The sequence below is a fragment of the Chroicocephalus ridibundus genome, chromosome 19 (assembly GCF_963924245.1).
Source record: "Chroicocephalus ridibundus chromosome 19, bChrRid1.1, whole genome shotgun sequence".
Taxonomy (NCBI): Eukaryota; Metazoa; Chordata; class Aves; order Charadriiformes; family Laridae; genus Chroicocephalus; species Chroicocephalus ridibundus.
The window spans coordinates 2875977-2888712 of NC_086302.1; positions in this window are offsets into that span (position 1 = coordinate 2875977).

Sequence of the window (12736 nt, forward strand, 5' to 3'; positions counted from 1 at the left end):
GTGTCACCCCGGTGCCGTGCCACTCTGGTGCTGTGCCACTCCGGTACCATGCCATCCTACTGCTGTGCCACCCCGGTGCCGTGCCATCCCAGTGCTGTGCCACTCTGGTGCTGTGCCACTCCGGTACCATGCCATCCTACTGCTGTGCCACCCCGGTGCCGTGCCACCCTGGTGCTGTGCTACCCCAGTGCTGTGCCGCCCCGGTGCTGTGCCATCCCAGTGCTGTGCCACTCTGGTGCTGTGTCACCCCAGTGCCGTGCCACTCTGGTGCCATGCCATCCTACTGCTGTGCCACCCCGGTGCTGTGCCATCCTGATGCCATGCCACCCCGGTTCCGTGCCATGCTGTGGGCCCTGGCCATCACTTGCCCAGCGACTGCTTCTTCACTGCCACGTTTGTCAACGCCGCGGCCCCAAGTGTGCCATGAGTCACGGCAGCGGTCGATGGCAGAGCTCCAAGGGGCTTTTAAGCCGCGCTCTCTCCCTGCTCCCGAGGGGCACGGTGCAGCTCTCGCACCTACCAGCCATCGTCTCCTCCTGCCAGCCATTGCACACCGCGTCATGGCACTTGCAGGCACCTGTGAAATCCGCCACCAGCTCCTGGATGGGGATGCGCTGCCTGGGAGCTGGGAGCTGCCTGGCGCTGCCGTGCTGGTGTGTCCCGTGTGGACAGTGGAGCATCCTCCTGCGCCCGGTGTGCCGCATCGCACCTCCAGCCACGATGCCCAGAGGCTCCGGGATGCTCCAGCCAAGACTGGGGCCTTGGGGCTGCATCACCGCCCCCTGCTCCCGTCCGCCCCCTGCTCCCAGCAAAGCTGCACACAATTCAGTCTGTTGCTCGTCCCGCAGCACGTTAACTCCCTCGCAGACGGATGTCCCCTCCAGCCACGCGGGTCCCCACTGACCGTGCCTGGTCCCCGCCATCCCTGCCCAGTCCCCACGGGCCCTGCCGGCCGCCGGACTCGCTCTCCGTAGATGGCAGCAGCAGCCCGCGGTGCGCACGGTGCGCGGTGCCCAAACGCTGCTCAGAGAAATTCTGAGCAAACGCTTCGATCGCCCTGGGGATGCAAAACGTGGGCTGGAAAATGGCTGCTGGCACCGGGCAGGTGGGGCTGAGAGGGTCTCGGGGAGAAAGAGGGAGGAAGAAAGCCAAATGTTAGTTTTATGTTCAACTGCAATTGCCTTAATTTGCTTCTTTCAGTAACGAGGGGCAGGCTCAGGAGTCCTTTTGCTCCTGCCGTTTGCTCACTATCAAGATAGCATGCCTCCTTGATCTGAAAATGATTATTTTTCTTGACAAATCCTCCTGCTGCCGCTTTTTCTATTAATCTCCCTCTGTCTCTTCAGAGAGAAGAGAATTACAGCGGCTGCTCAGAGGCCCACTTGCTCCTCTGTCCTTGAACCTGGCTGGCAACCCGTTGTTAGCAGAACTGAGCAAACAGCAGAGAAAGGAATTTCTACAAATATTCTCTCAAATTTGAAAAGAAATTTTCATCCGGCAGCACTCGCGGCTCCTTTGTGCTCCCATCCCGGGAACGCTGCGGCGTGTGCCCTGAGCAAGCAGAAATACAGGAAGCATAACTTACGCTTCTGTCGTCTCAAAAAGAAAGCATTATTTCTGACTAAAAATATTCAGTTTGAACGACAATTAGCTGGTAATTGATTTCAGAGTTGGAGGAAGGGGGGTGGCTGAATCCTCCGGAGCCAAGGCCACGTTCTCCCACTGCCGCCCCAGCGCTGGCCTCTGGTGCTCGGAGCAGCGCCAGGTCCCCGGCAGGACAGACCTTGGGCATCCTTGTCACCACGCCGCTATCTTCAGCGCTCCACAAAAGCCTTAAAAAATTGAGCTATTTGGCAATTCAGAGAAGAAAGGCATCCAGAATTTGGGATACGGGTTTAAAACCCCTATTAGTTTCTGCTGAACACTTAGGAGAGCCTAATCCAATTGGCCATATGGTCCTGGGCTCCCTCCAATCTAATTCACCCATCCCTTGGGCATATTGAAGGGAAAAGGGGGGGGGGAAATTGAAAAAATGTAAATCACATTTTAATAGACTCATAAAAATACACAAAGTGATGACCGAGAAAACTTATCAGATTTTATGGGCATGTGGGTTGCTCGACAGAATATGGAAATGCCACTCAAACGGCAAAGCTGCCCTCATAGAAAACTTCACAACATAATCCAATTTATGCCGTTCGCGAGACAGAGCAGCCGGAGTAATTCAAGCCGTCTGCATCACTGTCACCTCTGCTTCCCGTGTGTGCCACTCAGGGCCGGCACGGCTCGCACGGCACGGCACGGCACAGCCCTTCAGCTCACTCGGCACGGCACAGCCCTTCCCTACGGCCGGGGCTGCCCAGGTGGCCAGTGGGGCCCGAGGCGGAGGGGCCTGCTGTGCCCCATGTCCCAGCACCCCTGGGGACAGCCCAGCCATGGCGCGGGGCAGGAGGGGTGATGGGGACGGTGTCAGGGCAGCCGCAGCGGTGGCATCTTGGTTACCACCATCACCATCACCATCACATTGTCCGTTCATGTGAGAGCCAACAGGAGGGAAGGAACGGGTTAAAATAAATAGGGAGAAAGTTTATCTCAGGTCTACAGGGCCCCTGACGAGCGCAGAGCGATGGAGGGGAAAGAGTATTTACCGTTCCCATTGACACGCGCTGATGCACCCGAAGCCGAAGCCGTGTCCTCGCCTGCAAGGATGGGGGCCAGGGTCTGCTCCTGGCAGGTGACATCCAGCCCCACTGGCAAGACACAGCCCCCCCGGATGCTCTCCCCGCCGGTGTGGCAGAGCCGAATGGAGACACGGGTACGGCCTGGGCATCAACAGGGCTGGTGCCCGGCGGTGCTAGCCCCCCTCCTGGGACAGCCTGCCCCAGACAGCAGAGCGCGGGACCGAGCCGGGAACCAGGGTGCGGGAGTGTTTGGCAAACGCTTTGAGACCCCGTTCCCCGGCTCTCTGCCGGCTGTGCAGCTGCGGAGCATTCTGACCGACGGTAATTTAGCCAGGGACTGTTGTTGGGAACAAAGGAAATGTTTGAAGCTCTGACAGAGACTGTCTGTAGAGGAGAAAATAGGTGTTGTGCAGGTGAGTTGGTAAAGTTCACCCCTCTAATTGCTCTGTAATTGTTCGGCCTCGCAGTGGAGTTCTCTCTTGAGCCTGTTTTTTTTGCTGGAACATGCTTGCAAAGAGCTATTTTGTTGGAAGAATTTAATTTTTGCCATTATGTTGTCCGGCACAGTCCAGCTCTGGGTACTTACCACCAATTACCCGTCTGCTATAAAGCTAATGTTGACACTGAGGTCCTCAATGCATCGACTCTGGGAATCTGCCAGGAAGGCTGGTTTCAAGCAGAATAATTAGTGGGCATGGATATATGTGTAAGATGCCCTTGAACTGATGGACTGTCTTTATTCACTGGGATGTGATCAATTCTGAGGTTTTTCTTTTAGACAAGCCCTTGAATTTAATTCCATTCTGTACAGTAAGGATTTCTTGTCTGAAATTCACTTTGCATCAAGAGAGCCTTGTCTGAGCTCCCTATTAGCTATTCTTTCCCCTCATCTAGGAGCCTTAAAGCACTTTACATGGATTAACTAATTAGCTCTCTTCATAACCCAGGCTCTAAGTTAATTTCCCCATGTGCATTATAAGGACAACGTCAACGAGCAAATCGCGCTTCCCCCAGCATTTCTCACCTGTCGCCGCTGCAGGTAACACCGAAGCGGTTGACATTAGAGAGAAAGGAGCCCAAAATCTCATGGGAGGGTGACGTGAAAACCAAGCAGACGTAAACCCTGCCGTTGTACCTGTGCTCGCCGCGGTGCCTTTCCCACCCCCGGCATTTCCCCTGCCCGGGGCTGCAGCGGCGCTTCCCAGCGCCCGGGGAGCCAGCGGCCGCGGGCAGGGATGGGGAAAGAGCAGCTCCTTTAGCAAAGCGGGGCAAACGCGTCGCGCAAAACGTCTGGCAAAAGAGCAGCAGGAAAAAAAGACGAGAGCAGTCTGAGAAATAAGGGGAGAGGAGGGCAGGAGGAAGATCCAGGCTGCTCTGCTGTGAAGGAATCGATTTGGAAATAAAGGTGACGCAGGCGGCCGCGGGGGCGCTTGCCAGGGCGAGGGTTATTTAAACTGCAGCCGGAGCTGGCGTGAGCTGCACCCAGGGCCTCCGCCTGGGAGGGGTTTTAGAGGCTTTTAAATCCTTTCTGTGCCCCCGTCTCACCCCGGGCGCAGGGTGACGCAGCCCCTGCACCCCTTCGACGGCAGCTCCTCCCGGCGGGAACGGGAGCAGTTTCCCGCTGGGCTGGACATTGGAAACAGCTGGGAGCTGAGCTGTGCAGCTGGAGGCTGAGCGGGGAGAAACCTCCTTTCCCCACTATCTTCTGGAGCTGGTGAGAGAATGACAATTCTGAGGATTCAACAGAATGATAAAAATAGCCCCCCTTACAGAAGGGCTGTCATCCTCTCCTGAATTCTGCAGTTTTAAGAGAGATTACTACAGGCTTTTATACTCCTATTCAGCCCCACTGATTTCACCATTGTTGCTGTGTCTGCAGGACCTTTCCAGAAGGATGTGAATGGAGCTGCTCTATATCAGACGGTGCTCCTGATTGGGGCTTTTTGCTCTGAACGGGGGCGTTCAGGCAGGTCTGGTGTTTGGGACCCTGCCCCAGTTGGCACAACCCTCTCCCCCCCGTCCTGCCCCCTCCTCACCCAGGCAGGGATGGAAGCCCCCAGCCCCCCGAGCCGGCCAGAGGGCACAGTCCTGTTGGCAGAGCTGAGCTGGAAATCGTGAAACCTGCTTCTTTCTGAAATATCTCGATTAGAAATAACAGCCTCCTTCTGTACCAGCACCGAGATCTGTGGCTGAGGATCGCTGCAGGACAGGAGCGTTATTTGTTATTCCCATGTGCTGGGAGCCAGGCAGCAAGTACAACGCTGCCTCCCTGGGTCACGGCTTTCCCTGCCAAAACGTGGTCTCAGATGAGCTGGTTGGAGGTTTGGAGGGGTTTTACGGCTGGTCGGAGGGCTGGGTGCCCGCCCTGCGGTGCATTCGGTGCCCAACTCCCTCAGGCTCCCCTAACATCACCCAGACCCCGTCGCCCCTTGGGGTGCTGCACCCTCCGCTCCAACCCTGCCCTGCAGGCTCCAGTCCCGGCTGCTCCCTCTCCCCCGTCCCTCCGCCTGCACGCACCTGGGAATTACCACGATGCAAAGGCTACACGCTAACAGCTGCCCACACGCAGAGATGAATATACCCCTTTAATATCTGACTGTGCAGCTTCCGTGATTTCTTTTGAAAATGTGCCTTAAACGCGTGTAGGAATAAGGGCAAGGCAGCACGCGGCGAGGGGTAATTTCCTTCTGCGGGCAGAAATGGGGGTGCCCGTGCCCATGCGTGCGCACAGCGAGCGTGGATATCGCAGGCGGTGTTTTTCGGAGGGGAAGCTGCCGGAGGCAGCCGTGCTCCAGCAGTCCCTTCTTGCACTTTTATGTCCAAATTACTCCTGCTGCCTTTCACCTGCAGCAACTCCGCTTGGCGCAAGCGGAGGAAAAAGCTTTGGTGCTTGTGCTCATCTCGCCTCTCTCCTGCTATTCCCAAGGGCTGTGATTTTATGTTCGTTTAGAGATAATTTCACTGGCCCCTGAGTTTACAAGGCACTCCAGCTCCCTTGCATGGAAAGTTCGGTACACTGTGTACATGGAAGGGTTGTTTACTACTGCTTATATACTCTGGAGGCAATAGGAATAACCGCTGCCATATATTAAATGCCGCAGTGTAAAATAGAAGAGGAAATTCATCTTTTATTTCTTTCCTTTTATAAACTCCTACTCATGTTCAATTGCTGTTCTTGTAAGTTAAGAAAAGGTTTATTTTTTGGTAAGCATGTTCCACTTCAGCATCCAAAAAACGAGCAGTGTGTAAAGGGAGGATACAATACCGCCCGGCAGATCCTGGAAAGGAGTGGGCATGAAGGAGGGGAAGAGATTTATCTGAAGGAGGAAGGGAGTGAAATTAAGAGATGGGATTTACACTAAACAGCAGGGAAATGTGCTGGGAGGGAGAGCCATTAGGCACAGAAGAGCTTCTAAAGACAAGGGCTATTATGCTGGGGTTGTAATATTTGGGAAAAATTGACAAATTGTAGATCGTGGGAAATTGGCAGAGATTCTGGACCCCGAATCACAGGAGGTTTCATTTGCCACCCAAGGGCTGGCTGTGCCAGGGCCACATCCCCGTGGGACGGGTTGGGGACAACCTGCAGCTCCAAGGGGACACGCAGAGGTTCCCCAGCCCCGCTCCCACGGGCCATCCTGCCGGGCGTGGCGTGACGGCAATGACTATCAGGGTGCAGATGTGGCTGCGTGTATCAGTGTTGAGAGGCCCTGCTCTGGTTCTGACCGGCAGCCCCACGGGAGGGGAAATATCCCCCTTCAGAGGGTGCTTCGGTGCCTGCTCGCAGTGGCCCGTGGGCTTGTTCCTTCCCGGGAGGCAAGCAGAGCCCCGACTTGTTAATGCCGCTTTTCCTTTTGGCTCCAAACTCCCATGGTTTTAGGGAGCCCGTGGAAGATGTGAGCAGCGACCAAATCCCCTGAATTTCTGGGGGTCTCTCACGGGCTGCAGGGAAGTTAATTCTCCCTTTTGATGAAGCCTTTGGTGATGATTGCTCCTCTGGGGACAGGGCCTAAATGCAGGACTGGTGGCCAAGAGCCCGGCTGGGATTCGAGCAGGTGGTTTGGCCACAGCCTTATCATTTATGTTTCTAAAAAGCGACCTTTCCCCACCTGGTTGGAAGGGACTGACTGACAGCACGGGGCTGATGGCAGCTGTAAATCTCGGTCCAAGAATGAGTTAGAGATGGAAATTTGTTGCTGCACCTCCAGCAGGTGGTAAAACCATTGTAAATCTCTGAAAAGCTTGTCAGGATGCTAATGGATTGAGCTCCCGATGCTTAAATTTCACAGCTTCCAGTTCTCCTGAAATGTCACTTGGAGGACTCTCTGCAGACGGACACGGGGATAGAAACGAGCCCCCTCAGCCTTTGCCGATCCCTGACAGCGGGGACGGCGCCGAGCTCTAGCACTGGAGGGAAGAAACGTGGTCTCGTAGCCAAACCCCAGCCTGGGGCTCGCGCAAGGTGCTCGGCTCCGGCTCCGCCACCAGCCAGCCCGTGGCCCCATGTGGGGCAGCTGAGGCCTCGGGGCGCAGGGCTCCGCGGTCTGGAGATGTTGCTGCCTGCACGGACGCGTACCCCGCCGGTGCTGCTCTGCTGTTACCTCCCCTCTCCCGCTGCCTTTGACACCCGGGACCAAGCCCCCAGCTCCGGCCCCACATCCGGGGGTGCAGGGGGTGGTCAGAACTCGCTGTACCTCTCTTGGCATTGCCCCCCCTGGATTCAGCAGCACAGACTGAGGGGAGGGAAGAGCAAGAATTCACGCCGCGAGGCTGCCTGTGGCACAGGGAAGGTGTCGGGGCTGAGCCGGGAGCCCGGGCAGCAGGAGACAAATGGGACAGGGAATGAGTGGCATTAATGTGCCCGCAACCGGCATTAATTTTACCTCTGCCTTCATCAGGTGAACAGCGCTGCGGCAGCACCCTCCCTTAGAGAAGAAATTATGATCCCTATTTATCTTGTCTGGCGTCTCAGCTCTGGAAGCATTTTTAATTCAGTTTCTCCATTTTTCCCCTCTTTTTGTCTTCCTAGTTGTAAGTCCCATTAAAATCTGTCTTGTTGGCTGCTTTGTAAGAACACAGCAATGGCAGGCAGGGGAGAGGTATTTCAGGTATTTCTCTTCTGAAGGTCTGTCCTGACTCAAAGCAAGTTAACCCCTTGCTATTTCTAAGCTACTTCTGTTGTATTTTCTTTCATTTCTTTGAGTAAACAAAAGGGAAACAAAGATGCCTGCTCCTGCTACAGCTCTGAGGTCAGAGAGATTTGCAAAATTAAAGGACTGTTACTTTATTTAGCCCTCATGTCCCTGCTGTAAAACAAGATGTGGCTTTGCATGAAGAGATAAAAGGGTGCTGGGAATGAACGTGCGACTTGGGGATCCATCTTGCTCCTGCCACGCTGTGCCCAGATTTCCCTGGGAGTCGTGCCGGCCACTGCCGGGGAGGGAGGCGAAGCTCCCCACAGCCCCAGCGCAGCCGGGGCTCGGGGACGGAGGTACCGATGGCGGCAGGTCTCCCCCTGGGTGGCTGCGCTCGCTCCTCACACGAATGCGCCGGTTCACCCCAAGCGAATCCATCGCCCAGCCCAGCCACCCCTGCTTGACACAACCTGTCATAACTCATCTGTCACAAACAATTACTCATTACATGCATTAACATCCCCAAACTGTGTGTGTTCTAAAATCCAGACCAACCACAGACCGTAAATATAAAGGAAACAGGCAAAAGAGTGCAGGGGATGTCACAGCTCTTCCAGCCGCCGCTCAGTGGAATACGAGCCCAAATTGACCTGGGAATATCCTAATTTTTAACTCTGTAAGAGTAAATTATTTTCCAAAAGGAAATACCACAAGTTGTTCTTGCAGGAAAAAACCCCAGACCCCTCTTGCAGCAACGCTACCTCCAGTGACGCTGGAGGGGACCCACCCGTCGACACCCGAGCTGTCTGAAACCACCCGGGACGCCACAGGGAGACGCGCCACCCCTGGTGGGAGCGCGCGGGGTGCAGGAAAATCGACTTGGACGATTCCTAACCCAGTTTTGCCTTTCGGGTTGAGCCACTCTGAATTCATTTTCTCCAGAGCTCCTGCCACAACTCTCCAGAGCCAGCGAAGCCCAGCGTGTGCCCGTCTGGGAGCCGATTCCGGCTGGCGGGGGCTCGGGAGCCAGGCAGGAGGGAGGGCGGCAGCGTCCCAGGCAAAGCAGCAGCCGCCGGACATGGAATAAAAGGCAGCCATTTGAAAGAAGGAAACTTTTTTCCTAAATCTGGTTCTAATAAGCAGTCCGACTTGCTGCCTTCCTGCTCGCCTCCCCAGCGCCTTGTAATGCTGACAGACCCTGACCTAATGATGCATTTTACGGTGTTAATGCTATTATCAAACTGCTGTCGGCTGGGAGCTTTTAATTCATTAACTTGCTTTGGCTCTGGTGGGACTGTCTGGATTTTCAGTGAGCAAACAATAAGAAACAAAATATTTAACAAAATCTTCCGGAATTCCAATATCATGCCATTGATTTTGAGTCACTTGGACTTCAATAGCTTAAACATTATTGTTTTCTGTCATTAAGGACTGGGGCAGTGGAGCTGTGAAAAGCTGCAAGGCAAATGAGTAAATATGAGCTGTTTTTTTCCTCTTTGTATCTGGAAGTGCCTTCCTTTCCAATAAGCTGTTACACCACGGGAGAGTCCAATCAATTAAAATAAAGTAAATTATGAGTTGAAAAATATTAGGAAGAAAGGCACGAACCGAAGAGATTTGCTAGCACCACCGAGGATCACAGCAGGAAACTCCAGAGCAGCACTGGTGCTTCTCCGCATCCCCGGGTTTCGTTTCGGAGGGTTCAGCCCCGCCAGGCAGCGGCTCAGCCCCCGCAGTTTGGGTCAGGACAGACCCTGTCCCCGCGCCGGGCGTCACCTCGCGGGAGGGAGCCTGATGCTGCTGCCAAACCCCAGCACCAAACCAGGCACCGAGAGCCCCCGCTCCCTGCCGCAGCGGCTGTGCCACGGGGACATCCCCTGTAAAGGTGTCCCTAAACCCCCGCGAGCTTCCCCGAGCATGGAAGGGGCCACGGTGCTCGTCCTCTTTACCAGAGGAGGAAACCTGAGGGGCAGCGGGAGACGAGGGCACCCGCTGGGTTTGTGAGTGACCATCTGCTGGTTATTACCTGGGCTGGGAAATCATTTTCAGATGGAGGGAAAACAAGCTGTCGGGAATGAATAGATGTTAGCGTGCAGATCATCTCCTGCACAAAAGGAATATCATAGCACGCAAATGTCATTTGTATTGTGATCATTAGCTTGAGCTGTGGGAGGTGCCTTATATCAGTTAAATTCTTCCAGGGGCTCCCACAGAGAAGAGAACTTCTTAAGCGCACAGTGGCATTTAAGCGATTGCTGCCTGCTCTGAGCAGATGTTCCAAGGCTTAGATGGCTCAGTTTGCAAGACAGCTTCAAATTAAAATAAAAGAAGCTACAATATTTATGGGCTGCTCTGCATGTGCTGGAAATCTGAGAGGAACGCACCATGCCTGGTAGCTAAAGTTACAATCAGAAACATGCCTGCAAACACACAGAGCTTGACTTCAAAGGGGGAACAGCCAGAGGTCGAGGGTGATGCAGGGGTGGTTGAATTAGCATCTCTTGAATATTCACAATCATTTCATTTAGATCTGGATGTTGATAAGCAGCTCTGACTGCATGCACATCAGTCCTCAGCTGGCGCTGCCGGGGAGGCAGAGCGTGGGGCTCCTCAGACACGTTTGTGAAGGACAAGGATGTTCACAGGGTCTCTCATTGCCTGCTACTCAGGTTTTTCAAAAATTTGTTTCTGTCTTTCTCCTTGGCAGTACCGATTACAGACAGAGATGGCTGACCGTGCTCCTGCAGCCAGCCCGTCCCGCCGTGCTGCCAGCACAGCCCCAGCCTGACCCGTTCCCAGCCCCGCTCCTGCCAAGCTGTGCCCCGACACCCTCCTGCCAGCCCCATGCCATCACCTGGACTTGTCACGCTGCACCTGGCACCACAGAGGCTGAACAGCCCTGCATGACGCTCACCTCCAGGCTGGTCCCACCTCCACGGAGGCTTGGCCCTCATCCCCAGCAGAGAAGGGCCAGCTCACGAGCGCCCTTGTTCCCTGGAGACCTCGGTGGGTGCTGGTCCCTGCCCGGCCTTGCCCTCCCCGGCACAGCCTGCAGCCAGAGATGGCTCCGTGCGGAAGCAGCAGCACAGACAGCCCTCCCGGAGCTTTCCCTCTATCACTGAATGAATCTCAAGCCCAGGGGACGCAGCTGATGCTGGCCCCTTTCTGCCCCAGAGCAGCGACTCTCCTCACCCCCACCTGCTCCTCTTGCTTCCCGTTCAACCCGCTGTCCCCCGAGCTGCCCGCTGCTTTCTCAGGGCGAGTTTTCCTGTTCTCCCCGTTAGCCTCTCTGCAGGGGGCTGAGCTCTTCTTTCTAAGGCTTCCAAAAGAGCTCTCCTGTGCCCCCCAGGAGCTGGCTCGGGGAGGGCTGGGCCAGCGCGCTGGGGAAGGGCGAGCTCTGCGTTCAGAGCTGACGGGGCGGCTGGGGAGGAGAAGGAGCAAAGCCTCAGGGTCACCCCTTCTCCGTGCTCCCCGGGGGATCCTCTCTGGAGGCTCTGCAAGTGTCTCTGCCCTTTGATGGAGAAAGCTCTGCTTTGCCCTGCATATGGGCACTGCTGCGGGCTTCGGGGAGGCCGGAGCGCAGTTTGCATTGCTGCAGAGCCGCTATAGATGGCAGCATTGACGAGCCACAGGCTCCAGCTCCTCAGATGGGCTTATTGAGATAATTAATATACAAAAGACAACAGAAAATATGATATAGGTAATCCCGAGCGCAAACTCTTCCCTCACTGTAGCTGCATCTCAGGGCTCTGGCAGCAGAGCCGCTCTCCCAGGCTGGGCTCTCCACCAGGAGCGGCCGAGAGCCGTTGCACCAGGCCGGGCTCCTGTGGCCATCCATCTCCTCCATCCTGAGGTTTGGGTCACCGCTGCCTTCCCATGTGGGCTCTGCTCCTCAGGGAGGTTCCATCACCCCCCTGGATGAGGTGCTGCATCCACAGGTGGTTTGGGAATGCCGCGCGGAGGGGAGGCGAGACAGGATGGAGAGCTCTCACGGATAGGTTTTTCCAAGCCCTCACATCTCCAATATTTATAGTGACTGATGGTAACTCAAACACGGTTTGTGATTCAACCTGATGAACCTGAAGCCCTAAATCACACTAGTCTGCCAAGTGAAGTACTTTAGCCTTCTGCCCTCACCGCCGTAAACAGAGTGTGTCTGCAGGCTCCTGGGAGCAGTTTAATGAACTGCCTGATGCTGCCAACAGACTTTCTAATGTTTTGTGTCCCTCCTGTGAAAGTCCCTTGCCCCTTTCCCCACGCTTTCTGCAATGTTTTCCAGTAATTGCTGCCCTTCTGCTGGGGAAAACTACAGAGAAGAGCAGCTGGGCAGGCAACGGGCCTCTTAAGTGGTACTTTTCTGCAGGGAGGGCAGCGTGCGCGGAGCCGGGACGTGCCCCAGCCACGGCTGTGCCGGAGCAGAGCCTGCCCCGCTGCGGGTCCCTGCTGCAGGCAGGCCAGGCGAGGGGAGGCTGCCCGGCTCCATGCGCTTCTCTGGGGGGAAAAGGGGGCGGAGGGGATGCTGTTGGGGACCAGGCTGTGATCCCGGCCCCTCAGGAGCCTGCAAGAGGCAGGGGCAGCTTCCCGTATCGGGCGAGGGAAGAAAACGCTGCTCAGCACGCTGACGGTAAGAATAAAGGTGTGTAAGATCCCATCCAAAGTCTCTGTTATCTCAACAAGTTCCCTATTTATTTTCCAGACACAATACACTTCGTAGCCTCCTGTTTCACTCAGACGGGAAAAACAATTATATATTTATTTATTTAAATTGAGAACCCTGGTGGAAAACAAGCTTCGGTTCCAGAAGCAATTACATTCCACCTCTTAACTGGATTAGGTAACTTGATAAAACTCCAGTGGAGAAATATTTGCTCATATTTAATCATTTGTTGACTTGGCACCTCTCAGAAAAAAGCAAAATTA